The sequence below is a fragment of the Podarcis tiliguerta genome, assembly GCF_965153285.1.
Source record: "Podarcis tiliguerta genome assembly, chromosome: 13".
Classification (NCBI taxonomy): domain Eukaryota; kingdom Metazoa; phylum Chordata; class Lepidosauria; order Squamata; family Lacertidae; genus Podarcis; species Podarcis tiliguerta.
In genome coordinates, this window is record NC_139546.1 from 20,458,550 (window position 1) to 20,473,136 (window position 14,587).

The 14,587-nt window shown below is 44.0% G+C and overlaps 1 long non-coding RNA gene across 1 annotated transcript in view; it reads right to left on the reverse strand.

Annotated features, from left to right (window-relative positions):
• Window positions 1-14,587, reverse strand: part of LOC310661893 — a 157,289-nt gene that overhangs the window by 781 nt on the left and 141,921 nt on the right. Inside the window, exons 2-3 of the long non-coding RNA XR_014504150.1 lie at window positions 10,178-13,776; window positions 36-10,145 (exon numbers count right to left, since the gene is read on the reverse strand). This is a non-coding gene — a long non-coding RNA (uncharacterized lncRNA). The remainder of the gene's footprint in view (window positions 1-35; window positions 10,146-10,177; window positions 13,777-14,587) is intronic.

Sequence of the window (14,587 nt, forward strand, 5' to 3'; positions counted from 1 at the left end):
CCCCCCACCCCCCAGTTCAAGTTATTTCAATTAACCGTTGACACAGATCTAGTGAGGTTGTTGTTGGTGGTGTGTGTGTGTGTGTGTGTGTGTGTGTGTGTTCAGTACCCTCAAATGAGGAAAAGATTTGCAAAAGACTATGCACTTGTGGATCTAAGGCACAATTCAATCAATCACTGCTGGATAGCTGTCTCAACTCTTGTCAGCGCTTACGCCAAGACCGTGGAAAGAAAATGGGGGTGGGGACTTACGATGGGGTTTTGTTAGGAAAGAGGAGAAACGAGTAATCAGGTGGTGCATTTAAAACAAAGTCATAAAAGGGGGGACGAAACAGTTGAGGTTGCGGGGCTCTTACAAACTAACACACACTTTAAAAACCAGGGTTAATCGACTTGTAGAGGGGAGTTGGGCAATGCAGCCTTCGTGGAACACCAGCAGTTGCCCAGAGAGCATTGTTGTCAAAATGGCTTGTGGCTGTGAATTAGTTTCTCAATAGAGAAACTGCTTCCCAGTCTCTGTTGCCTTTACCCTCCCTCACAGCAAAGCGGCAAGGGATTATTTTGCCGCAATTTTACAGACGGATGCCCGAGCAGCCGCGGTTCTCTGTCCCAGCAATAAACGCAACCTAACCTGCAGAAGCCACAGACTTGGTGATTTCCTGTATGCGCCTACCCTGCTCACTCCTGATGTTCCTAGGCGTGCACACACACACAGCTTAAACACACCCCACACCCTGCCCCCGTTGTTCTTTGGATCTGGGCCAGCGACTTGTCCCAGTGATTCCATAGTAGGAATCAAAACTGCGGCTTGCTCTGCGATGCGCCCGTTGCGGAAACATGTCGGCTGTACCAAGCATCTTTTACCTGCAGACACACCTTGCCTCTAGCCCATCATTCCACAGCCCTCTACAAATCCCCCCAAGTCTGCTTTAAAATGCAGAGAGCGCCCGTCATTTCTAGTTCATTTATTTATTTATTAAGCAGAACAATTATTTCTTTGGAAAAAAAACAGAAGTATTTTTCTCCCTACACTACACAGCATGTTGTATTATCCACTACCCTATTTACTTTTATTTTTATTTTTTTTTAATCTATTGGTGCTAAGAGGTAGATAAACAAACATGAATTGGTTATATTCATTCATATTATATGTATATATGATCGTCATGCCCTTTAGGCTGGCAATGACATGCAGCTCAAACAGGCACTTCGGGGTGCTGCTTGATAACGCTGGCTGAGAGGCTTGGGGAGGTGGGGGGGTGGCGGCACCCAACCTGAACTAAGCCAAGGCACAGGCTGGTGCTGGGGGGGTCTTTTCCCTCTTCCGTCATGAACATGCAGTGCCCGGAATGACCCTGATTAAAAGGGAGAGTGTCAGATTTAAGGAAGCCGTGACTTAGGATTCCTATTGCTGGAGAAATGCTGGACAGGCATTTGAAAGGCTAGTAGTGAGCTTTCGAGTCCTACAGAACTCTTTTATTACTCAGGCATCACTGTTTTAAAACAGGGGAGCTAGGGCTAGACTCAAGCTGGTCCAGCCAAGTGTCTGCTTTTTGGGAGCAGACAGCAGAACTCATCTGGCTAACGGCATCCACAGGTGCAAGTAGGATTTTGTATCTTAAAAGGGTGCCGCCGGTGTTCAGTGGGTGAGTGCGGTACTCATACCGCCAACTAAAAATGCACACACAACATCAAATACTCCACCCTACATATTAGGCACGCTTTGATCCTGCCACTCTAGAACAGGGCAACTGTTTAGATTTCCAGACAGCTAAATCCTGGTCGAGAGGGTTCCATTTCTATAAGGACAGCCAGGAAATGAATTCTGTATTCCCTTTGCGATTTGAGAATCAAAGAAGTAGAAGGTATTGCTACATGTCCTGCTCTGTTTGGCCATTGCACCACCCTTAGGAGGCAGATAAGGCTAGGCCAGCTTATTATATTCAGTATAAGGGTATTTTGAAGGAATAAGTGGGTCCCCCCCCCCCCCCGCGCTGCTTCAGGATATCTGATAGTTGCTTACAATTTAAATCAGACACCTGCGCCAAATGGTTGTTATCTTGTATGTAGGCAACAAAATGCCAAAAAGACACCAGTGTCCCTGAAAATTGTGTAAACCAGTCATTCCATCAAAAAGCATATGCCTTTTTTTGGGGGGGGGGCAGGGGAAATGCTATATATTGTAGGCAGGGACCAGTGACAGGAATCTTACTTTCTTCTCTCTGACACTCTCCCCATAGCTACTACTTAGTTTACCCTCACTGCCATTCCAGCTAGACGCGCTTCGTGTTTTGAATGCCACTTGTATCAAATCAATCCTTGCCTGACACGGCTGCCCTCCTTTGCCTGTACGCCCAACCGCAAACCAAGGGAGATAATTGAGCTTTCAAAAATGTGTAAAAAGATTCTGTAACCGATGACAAAGATGCAGGATTCAAATACAGATTTAAAGGAGTGAGAAGACTAACACTGTATTATTATTTTCAAGAGGGTTGTGTAGCCAAAATTTCAGCCAGGGTGTGAACGGAACAAATGGTGATGTACCATTGTATTTTGCCTATTAGAAGGCAAGTGATTCTCACCCTTTTCAGATTCTTACAATCAGCTTCCAACATGTGTAAGCTGAATGTTGCGGGGTTTGTTTTTTTGTACTTTCCCGCATAAGAGACACCACTTGCATTCATTCTTACTACGGATGCTTGCTAAATCGTCACTTGAATGGTCAGCTTCCTCTGTGGCTCCACATGCGCACAGTGATTTAAGCTACTGATGAGTAAAATATGGCCTACATCCACCTTATCTGAATCTTCCCTGCTTTCACAAGACATGGCCGAACGTCTTGCCTCCCACCAGTTCTGTTCAGTATAGAACTACAGAAGAACTCCTGGGTCAATTCTCAGCTGGCTGTGTGCAAGTCAAACTCTTTCATCTGAATGGACCTTCCATGCAGCTGCTGGCAGATGATTCCTCTCATCCAACGTGGCCTGATTACAGAAAATTCCAGTTGGCACAACGCCTTGGGACTAAGCTATCCAGCCTGTTTACTAAAATTCGTTGTTTGCATTTTCAGTTGTTGTTCCTGGGCTGAAAAGCAGGATGCATCAACACTGCCCCCTAGGCATTTTCGAGCTGTCTTCACAAGGAACTTAAGTCTAGTTCTGTAATGTCTTCATGTTTCTGAGTTCTTCTGGGGGGAGCTACAGATAAAGGGGTAATGGCTTCTTCCCTCTCTTCTCCAGGTTTGGTGCAGCAGGATCCAGCTTGTTGCTTCTTGAAGATATTAGAAAAAGTCTCCTATTCAAACAGGAGGCTGGTGTGTGTGTGTGTGTGTGTGTGTGTGTGTGTGTGTGTCTGTTTGTTAACATTATCCTAGCACATGGCTTGGAAACGTCATCTGCTAGCGACTGGCTTATTCGCTCTGATGTTGTAACTGAACTACGTAACAGACTGAACAGACTTAAAAGCCTTTCAATGAAAAGCGACAGAGATCATGCCTGCATGTGCTTCTGGCATATGAATCAATTCAACTGTGAAGTAAGAGAGGTCTGTTATGGTCTAGAGAGCAGTGTTTTCCAAGCTTGGGTCGCCAGCTGTTTTTGGACTACAATTCCCATCATGCCTGACCACCAGATCTGCTAGCTGGGGATGATGGGAGTTGCAGTCCAAAACCAGCTTGAGACCCAAGTTTGAGACTCAAGGAAAGGACAGAACAAAGACACAGGTCCTTAAAACTCGAAGCCCCTGTCCCAGGATGTCTTGCATACAGGAAGCACCAGGTTTAATCTCTGGCATCTCCAGGTAAGACTCCTGCCCACAACCCTGACCTAGATGAACCATTGGCCTTACTTGGTATAAGGCAGCTTCCTATGTTTCTATATACCCTGCCCCTCAAATCCATGCCAAGCAATGCCAGCTGCCACGAGATTAAGTGGAAGGTAATCTCCGAGCAGCTATGGCTAACATTGCAGATTTTCAGAATGACACATCTCGGTCGTGAAAACTGGAGTTTCGGCTTGCACCACAGGAATTTCCTTGTTGCAGAACTTACAAAGTTCTTGAGAGAGAGAGCAGAATTCACAGGTGACCTGCTCATGAGCTTTTGGGCCCCTGCTGTACTTTGGCCAGACACTGCCATTAAGCCAGTTTTACTGCACCAGAACTAAAGCGAAGGGTAAGAGCTTGTGGTGCAGCTATGGCAAAAATTAAGAGAAGCCACCATTCCACTGCATAAGTTATCTTTACTACTCTTCCTTGAGGTAGCTGTCCCAGTCTAAGGGGAAATGGTGGTAGCCAGACAATCCTAGGATTCTTTTTTCCATCTTCTTCAAGGCTTATGTAGGGAAACAGCCTCAGAGTGTGGATAATTCTCTCTCTCTCTCTCTCTCTCTCTCACACACACACACACACACAAACACACTCTTCTAGAATTTGTATCTTACTGTGAACTTTGAGGTAGTATATGCATGTGTAAATTTCATAGCTATTAACACCTGTGTATCCTCCAAGTAATAAAGTTATGACAGAGCCTCTTCAATTTCAAAAACTTTTTGAAAAGCCAAATTCATATCTGGCACACATCTTTAAAAAAAGAAAGACCTTGTTTTGTTCCCATCTTTCAAAAAGAAAAAAGCCAGGTCAGATGAATGACTCTGGGATCATTATGACCACCTGAGTCTAATTCCTCTTCGCGGCTACGGGTCTGGCTTCCAAAGCCTTGTTTTTTAATTCTAAAGCAAGTTAAGCAACCGTTTTTGGATATGCCGGTACTTCTGGGTGACCTAAGACTCGGGATACCTTGAGAAATCTTCAGAAGGCATATGGAAAAAAATGAAAAAAGAAGAAGAAAGTCATCTGGCCCTTGGACCAGATTCCATTTAAAAACATTCCAGATTTGGTCCTAAGAGAACCAAAGTGTGAGCACAAAGTCAATTTTCCAAAACATATTAGCCGTTAAGAGTTCCACTGCACCCCGCTACCTTTAGAACTCCACATAGAATCCCCAACCTAATATTAACTGTAGTGTAGGCTGTGAATATTCCACATATTCGCTAAGAATCTGGAAGGACACTCGCGTTAAGGTTTCCAGGCCTCCTGGCACTGCTTAAATGCATGCTTTAAAAACAACCACCGGAATAGGCCTGGATGGAAGTTCCAATGGTCATAGGGTTATTTGCTTTTCACAGCTCCTTGCCCTGCCCTGATCGCCCCTAAGTCATTTATGCCCCTGCAGTCTTTAAGTTTCTCCACCGTCCCGTTCCTCCTCTCCAGCAGGCCTTTAAAGGTAAGGAACAACCAAACCAGCTTGCCAATGAATTCCATTTATGTCAAATTCTAGAAAGAGGAGGCTCGTTCTTTCTCAATCGGTCCCTCCCTGTAGCTGTTGGGCATATGGCAGAGGGAGATGGGCCAGTAAGGATATTCTCCCAGCATTGTGCAAAGGCTAGGGTGCCTGAACAGGTCTGAGTTTGCCAAGCAATCCTGGCATGCCTGACACCGAACCCCATCACATTGCCGAGGATGCTGGGGCACATTCTAGCGGGTGCACATTAGATTTGCGGGGGATACTTGCTAGGCACGACCGCATTAATGCCCCACATTAAACGGAGAGCGCATCTTAGAACACAGGTCCCCCCACCTCAGTGCAAGGTAAGGTGGGTATTAGCAATCAAGCCGTCCCTTGGGAAATCTTGTCGGCCTCTTCTGAGCCCTCCAAGTTCCCCATAACACAGCCTGAGTGAGGTATTTATACCAGCTTAATTTGCACAAGGCTGGATGAAGATATGAAAGGCTTCATCCACACTCTTTATGTTTCAAGAACTGTAGTTTGTTAAGGGTGCTGAACATTGTTAGGAGACCCTGACACTCTTCACAAACCTACAATTCCCAGAGTTCCCAGGGAAATGAGGTTGAGTGTTAAACCACTCTGGGAACTGGGGTCTTAGAAGGGTCTCCTATCAATGCTCAGCATCTGTTAACAAACTGAAGGGTTCTGTGCCTGTTTAAAAGAATCGTCCTCATCTCCAACGTTTTCTGGTGGAGCTGAGAAGCTCTTTGATTAAGAGATCTCTAGGCTCCTCAAATAACTAGACTTCCCAGGGCGCAATGGGCTGGGAGAGGGAACCATGACAGTTACGTTGGCTTGGATTTGCAGTTGTGTTGCGCTAAGGATGACATTTCCTGTTATCTTAAGGCTTTGTTGATTATGCCTATCGGACTTTGAAAATATACTTGCTTCCTATCAAGTTCAGAAGGACTTCAGCATACTAAATACCCTGCTTCTTGTTCTCTGGGATGATGTGAAGATAAAAGCCAAGATGCATAGCAGCACTGAACAAGCAGGGGATGCCTTCACCCTCACTCTTGGGGCAAAATAGGATGCACACTAAACTATAATTAAAATGGCAGCGAACGGGTCAAACCATGCTCTTGTGGAGTCCCAATGCACCTAGCTTTCCAGGTTAAGCTCACAGTGATAGGCTGAGGTATTAACGTAACCAGCAAAAATAATTTTTCATTCCCTCCCTTTTGGAAAGGAGTCACTTTTCCTTGGCTTGCCAAGTAGGCTTTTGCCACAGAGAAAACATGTTACAGATTTTCTGCATGCTGTCTCCGAGCCATTTTCAGACTGCTCGATGGTTAGAAAGAAACAAATAACCCAAAATAAAAGTGGTTTCCCAAGCTACTCACGTTACACAATCATGTTAAACCCATATTTAACTTTTGACAATGGGTGGGAAATGGCTGAGGGGTCCTATATTCCCAGCACTCTTTCTGTCAGAGAGCTTGTTCAAACATTTTTTTATTTTATTTTTAAGAGAAGCCAGTGGGATTTTTCAGCACTTTCCTGGCTGTTTACCAATCAGAGTTTGAGGTAAAGCTGGAGTTAGTACTTTGGGGGAGAACTCAAAGCCCTCAGTACCCCGTTACGGCCATCTCAGCCCCATTTTTGAAATTAAAAATGATTGTAGCAGGAGGAAGGAATCAACTTGAGGTCCTGGGGGAAGAAGGGCAGGAACAGGCAGATCGAAACAGCAAATAGGCGCCAGGTCCAATGTCAAATTATCTCAACTGAAGCCACGAACACAGTCCTAGTATCTTAGAAATTTGTGGTGGATTCTGTTTCCCAGAAGCTGTAAAACTGGGAGCTGTAAGTCATTGAACAAAAATTTCAAAAGCGTTCGAGGCAATCCAAACGGCAAATGTGGACATTAAAGAAAGAGAGGCAAAACTCTGTGCAAAACTCACAATTTGGTGGCGGAAAAAAATAGCAGGCCTTAGTGGCATGACATAGTGCGACCGGACTCCAATGGCTGTGCATGAACAACCACAAAAAAGCAACAAATTACTGAAAGCAAAAACCTTAACATTTTACCAGCTTTGTACAGAACTCTCGTCACTGCAATATCTAGTCATCATCTACATTTGATAGTTAAAAACAGACCCAGTGCCCCTCCCTGCCCCATCGTGTACAGAAGCTCCCATCTTCCAATCACGGCCTGTTAAAACTATCATGGAAGTTTACAGGATCCCTGCATTGCCAATGATTTGAACACCAAAAAGTTGCCTGGTTCTTATGGTTAATTCTATGCCTATTTGGAAAATGGCAACCACCCCACCCAGAACAAACATTTATCCATTTTGTCTAGAACTTTTAAAAAACTGCACACAGCAACAATTTGATTCTAAGAGTGTTGGAAAAGGGGTGGGAGTGTGTGTCCCCCCCCCACCTCTCCTAAGATTGCAATTTGAACCAAATACCCAAAATTGCTTGCTGTTGACAAACAAAACACCCACTTTATTTGTCATGGCTGATGTCTGAATAATAATCATTAAAAACTGGTCTATGCAAGTCTGTATTAAAAGCAGAGAAGTGAGAGATTTATTTTTTAAAAGAAGGAAAGTGATTTACCACCCACCCACTTTTTGTAGGGAAAAGAACAGATGCAGGGGTGATATTGGGGGCGACCGAGGGGCCCCTCTGCCCCAGGTCTTTTGCAAAACACCCCAGATTCCCTGACCCTCCCACCTCCTTTTAAAAGCGCCCTTCTTTGCTTACATTCTGAAAAGTTGGCCTGAATTTGCATCGCTACGTATTTAAGCATATGCAAATTTGTGGCATGGCCCAAGTATTTTTTAAGGATCTAGCAATGCCCCTGAATAGATAAGATGCATTTGAAACAATACTCTTCCCCTCCCCCCTTTCTAATTTTATAAACCATTCCTGGTTTCCTTTCCTAACAAGAGAGCATCTTGAAATTTTCCTAAGCTGATAAAAGGGGCCAAAAGAAAAAAGAAAAAGAAAACCACCCTACCCCATAACATTGATCATGGGCTAACATCAAAGTTTTTCAGTCGAAAAAGCAGATTAGAGAGCCATATGGTTAGCTGTACGTGTTGTCGAAAGGAAAATCTGATACTACTTGATTATTCTAGAAGCTGGGAAATTTGGGAGCTGTTCTTCTCAGTCTCTATAATCTCTACAGAAAAGGGTAGTTACTTTTTTTTTTTTAAAGAGCAAAGATACATTGAGCAGCCCAATACAGCAACCCTCAAAAACCCAGAATTCCCAGTTTATATGTGAGTAAAAGAGCCTCTGGGTAGAAGTATCTGTGTCAAGCTGGCCTCTCATGAATTCATTTACAACAGATGAAAATTACACATTCAGAGGGCTTTCTACTCCAAGTGCAATGGAGAGTAGCAAACGCAACTTCCTTTAAAAAAAAAACAACCCTCCACAAACCTTTTCAAATAACGTCAGTTGGGGTTGCGCTTTTCATCCTTGAGAAGGTACAAAAAACCACACCGAAAATTGGCTCCCATTTCTTTTTCTTTTCTTAAAAAAAATAACGGCCTGCTTCTCCTCAGTAAAACTGAGGTAATCTTTGTAAAATATGTCACAGCACCATAGCGGAAAAGAGGGTCACATGTTTACAAGGTCAACCGTTGGGTTCTGATTCTTAAGTTTTGTTCCTGATCTGCGTAGCTCCTTGATCATCATCAGCCTCCGAATCCTCGACTAACTCAAACCTCCATTTTGATTTCTCTGGTTTTGCTGCAGTGAAGGCTGAGTTTATGCAACCAAAGAGCCTCAAAATTGTGTGGTGTCTCTGGTGGTTTCCTCACCTGGTCACTTGTATAAATTACAAGCTGGTCCCATGAGGCTGGGGAAGCTACCATCTCCCTAGCCTAGACAATCAACCATGGACCAGCTGTTTTCAAGTGACTTCTCTTTGCATTTTATTGCTAGAACGCCATTATCTGTGAAAGCAGCAACACCTACTGATGGAAAACATGGCTGAGAAATCCCACCTTTTGCAGGCCAAAGAGCAAAAACCATTGATATCCAAATCCGGAGAGAATAAACAGGCCTGAACTTTAATCCAAGCAACCAACCACAGAGCTACAACCACCTACATTGATCAAGTAAACTCACCCCAACATTCAAATTAAGAGAATTTAAATCAGGACCAGACTCTAGACTGCAGTTTGGTGTTTGTTTTTCTTACATATGCCTTTTTGAGGGTGGCGTCTAATCACACAAATTGTAACGATTTGGACACTGTAATCAAAAGGTGCAGATCCTAAACCAGCCATATTTTTGAGGGGCTATTTGATTCTCGGAGTAAGGCAAAGACCGAACTGTCGTTTTTAGGGGTGGAGAGAGATCTGCCATCTTTTCCGCTACGTCTGAAGTCTCTGTCGTTCTCCATAGAGAGCTCATAACACTGCCGACCTGCATAACAACTTCTGGCTCATAAGAAATTATGAAACTTAACTTCTCTTTTCATTAAAAAAATAAAATATTCAAGACTATCAGCTTTTATATAAAATATCAGCAAGCCCAAAAACAAAACAATTGCTGAGGTAACTTCATACCTTGAGGTAGCTTTTTTCCCTCCACATTTTCCTCTCATTTTTCTTTTTTTCCTATTTTCCCCGTCCTTTTCCCTTAAAACACACAGCAATGCCTGACCTTCCTCCACACGTCTCTTTGTTGGAAGGCATTAAAAAGGACAGAAATTGCTTCAGTGTAAACAGCAAGATCCATGCAGCCGCTTCAATCTAAAATTCAAAGTTGTCAGTCGAGCATTAGGAACGTGGGAAACACATTGGAACTGGATTTGCCTGCTGTTGCTCAACCCATACCTGGATCTCAAGGCTTTTGTGGCGGGACAAACAGGCCCAGTCCCAAAGGTATTGGTTAAACCTGGCCATCCAGCGAGTCAAATTAGAACAGAAGTCTTGTCTCTGCTAATATAGATGTCCATTGCAATGCAAAGATTGCTTTGCCCCACAGAACTCTTTTTCTCTGCCCTTCTTTCAGGGACGGCAAAAATTGATCCAGCATGACCCTAAACCCATGCTGATGTCAATGTGCTTGGCTTAAGATCACAGTGTTAGCTTCAAAAATCAGGTCACATATGCCTCTAGACTAAATCTCAATTATTTCTACGCAATTTGATTCCCAAATTGAGAGAGCTTAAAACCCAGAAATCTTGATTTCCCCAGAATCTGCACATTCGGATTGAAAGGTCCATTGCAGCAGCCTCTGAATGGAATTGAGATCTTTGGGCATGGTGTTCCATCCACGTGAGAAAGTCATATAGTTTGCTCTCTGCCCTGGACACATGATGATTCTTCCTGGGTTATTTTTGTTGCCCGTGCTCACTACTCAGAACTGCCCTGGGGATGACAGATGTGCAAGAAAGGACTAATTTGTACGCAGACTGGTACATTGCCTTCCCCAGTTGCCGCTGCAAAGGTGACTTGGCAGCTCGCCCTGCTCTTTTAAGACTAAGCAACATCGGGTGTGCCACAAGAATGGAAATCCTATGTACACTTACTTGGAAGAAAGAGCAACTGAACTTGAGTGGAACTCGCTTGCCTATAAACCTGTGTAGGTCCCAATCCTATGCACACAGACCTGGAGTTAAGCCCTCTTAGAAGCTAGTGAGTGGGCAGGGTTTCTTCTACACAGCGGGGAGTCAGGCCTGCAGGTCCTTTAGCTTAACAGGGGAACATAAACACACCCAGAAGCATACTTTGGATGATAATGCTGCAAATCCATTTTGAATCCAAATGGCAGGAAAATTAGCACTGGATTCACCTGAGTTTTAAGCTCTCTGGAGCACTGTGGGGATTGGGTGGGTTTTCTTCAGGGGAACAGCGAGATTTAACCCATCAAGTGCCTGACTGAATGCAGAGACAAAACTTTGTTCGGTAATCTGGCTGCTGGGCCGGCAGTTTCCTGTCCTTCACAGATACTCACAAATCCATTGTATTCATATTTGTATAACACATTTTTTTCTCTCTCTTTCTTTTTAAAGTTCGCGTAAGAGTGACTGGGATCAGTAACCACTTTACATTCTTCTGATGTCTATATTTGGTATCGCCTCATAAAGACGTTTGACATTCCTGTGGCAGAAAAGATCTTTCCCTCCCCCCCTCCCAAAATTAAGTCATTCCAATTCTCAAGAAAACATTACTTTTGGTTTCAGTTTTTACCCCCCCCCCCCCCCGGTTTTCCCTCCCTTCCCAACCCCCAGATCCAAATCCAAATACAATAGGTTTTTTTTTGTTGTTCATACTGGACTCCTCCATTTCCCTGGGAGCGGGATTCAGACACATTGGTTTGTTTCCTACAGCAGTACCCGGGGCGGGTGGTAATTTAAACCTGGGGTTCAAGGTCCTTGATAATGCTATCCTACACATGCAAACCTAGGAGCAAGTCCCATTGAACTAAATGGGGCTTACCACTGAGTATGCACAGGTTTTCACCGTATAAGTCCCCAGGGTCACCCATTTCAAACATATGGGTTAAGATCAAGGAGGAAGCCATTTGCCCTGACACACTCGGCTTTCAGGTTCTCTGGGTCAGGGCAGACATCTTTCCCTTCTTTTTGGTATAACTAAGCGCTGAGGTTCCTTGAAAGTAGGGCAACGTAATACCAAAAGTGATAAGAGATGGACGCTCAACAGGTGGAGCTCCCCGGCCGAGACCTCTCCAAGTAACGCAAGACTGCGACAGGGAGGAACTTCTGAAACCCTGACCTGTTCTGGAATTAACCAAAGAAGTTTTGGGGATCGAATTCTCATAGACTGGGTGGGTGTCTGAAATCATGGGATTCTGGCCTGAGGAATTTTCGCCAACATGTCAACCAATTTCTTTTCTTCTGTTCCACCCCAACCCCAAGGGTGTGGTTTTAAAGCCAGGCTATGACTCATGTGTCATGCAATCTAAGGACCTGTGTGTATTTAAAAACAACAACAACCCTCCATTGATGTAGCATTGCTACGTTGTACAAAGACCTTTTTGGGGTTTGGGCCATCAAGGGGAGAAGCAGGAATTCCCAACGTGGTCTCTGTGTGACCTCCGCTTGTCTCCACTATGCCCCCCGGAGCATGGGACAGGTCCATGAATACACCCTCTCGCCACTCCACCCAAGGCTGCTTCTGTGCATTTAAGCCACCAGCTGGCTACAGGTCTACCCTAGAGCAGGAGGTAATTTTCCAGAGGTGACCGGGGGTGGGGCAACTATAGCTTCTGTTCAACAGAACCTGGGAGCAGATGGCTATTCCCCAGGGGATTGCAGTCGGCTTTGCTCCCTAGCAAAGACCTTGACATCCATTTAAAGTCTCTAGGCAGGGACATTCCAGAGAACACTGCATAGGTTTAAGCTGCAGTGATTTCATTAGGATTTAAGCATGCTCAATTTTTCTCTGGAGAGTGTCTGGCTAGTGTGAGAGGCACGTCAACTGCAGGCAGAAGCATAAACCCTGAAGTGTCCCTTGGAATTACGGGGATTTTGTGCCTTTGAAACAGAAAAGGGGTTTTATTTCATTTTAGTTTGATGTGGGTCTGGACTGCAGCATCAAAATTTACACCCACAAATTCAAGAGAGTGGCACCGGAGTATAAAATAGCCTTTCTTAAAAACAAAAATAAAAAGACAAAGCCGCCTTAGCTTACTTAACCAGTAAGTTAAAAAAAAAAATCATACGTTTTCAGCAAAAATTAAAAACTTGCTCAGCCATATCTGCTCTTCGTGACTAAAATTTGGTTTGCAACCTTGGATTTTTATAAGAATCATATGGTGCATTAAAAAAAACACAACAACACTAAAACCCCAAGTTTGGATGTTTCTTATAAAAAATCTGCCCCCCCGCAAAAAAAAGAAGCAGCAAAAAGCTGAGTGAGTCAGATCAAGAGATGCTTCCGCAATTGCAGGAAGCTTCTCTGGGTTCAAGCCAAAGCTGCTTCTTTAAAAAAATTGAACTGGATATATTTAAATCTGGTGACTTGATATTTCATGAGTATTCTAATTTTCTGGGACACATTCCCATGATTTCTGTCTTTTATCAGTGATGTTTTGCAATTCACTCCACCAGGACTCCTAATTAAGTATTTGCTGACTTTGGTGGATTAAAATCTTGACATGCTTCCCCATTGCTCGATTTTCTAATTATTTCAATACTTTCCCTGTCTTAACAAATGAAAATACCCAGGGCAGTTGGGTCAGGGGGGAGAGAGAGAGAGGGAGAAAGAATGCACTTATTTCCTTAATTAATTAAGGAAATTGGAGACTTTTCAAGGAAGCTGGCTCAATTCAGATACCACACCAAATACATGGTTAACAGTACAATCTTCTATGTGTTTACTCAGAAGGAAATCCCACTGAGTTTAATAGGGCTTACTCCCAGGCAAGCGACTAAGGGGTTGTAGTCTAAGGAAGCTCAACTTTGGTTTGACATACAGTGGTACCTTGGTTTGCATATGTCTCGTTTTGGATTACAAACACGTCAAACCCGGAAGTGTGTGTTTGCATCAAAAGTGTTTGCAACCTTTTTTTGGATTACAACCCATTTTTTCCCGATTACGAACAAAAAAAATTTGGAGGCCCCATTCGCCTAAGCGCGCCTTGGGTTACAACCTGTTTTGGTTTACAAATGGACCTCCGGAACGGATTATGCTTGTAAACCAAGGTACCACTGTACGGTCTGCCCTGACAAATCATGTTTTGTAATTTATCTGAATTGCTGGATCATAGCTACAACCCTTTCTCCAGCTCTGGAGGTCCTGGCACAGAAGAAATGGAAGCAGGAAACAGACAAGGAACTCTAAACCATCATTTCTCTCTATGTCGGCAAGCTCAAACCATCGTGTGGCTTTTCCTTTATTGCTACTATAAACCATGGTTTGGTATCAATGTTTGAATTAAGCCATTGTGTGGTTTCTAGGGGGGAGACCTCTGAAAAGACAGGGTTATTGCCTTGTTTTCCCTCCCTACGTCTCTTTGTTTTTAGGACAACTGGGATTATGTGGTGGCCAATTGAAGGAGAACCAAACCCTCCCCATCGGTTGACAATTTCTAAGAAAGAAGGGGCGGAGGAAACCTTAATATGTAGGTAGAATTCTATGTTCAAAATATATTTTGAGGAAACCTCTCAGCGACGTGTGTGTGCCATTGGGATGAAAAGTTGGGAGCTGGTTTTACTTTTAGGGCAGGTATACACAAGCTGAGGGCGCATGGGTCCAGATAACCCCCAGCCTACTTGTGCAACCCTGCAAGTCATCCTTCCCCACATGGT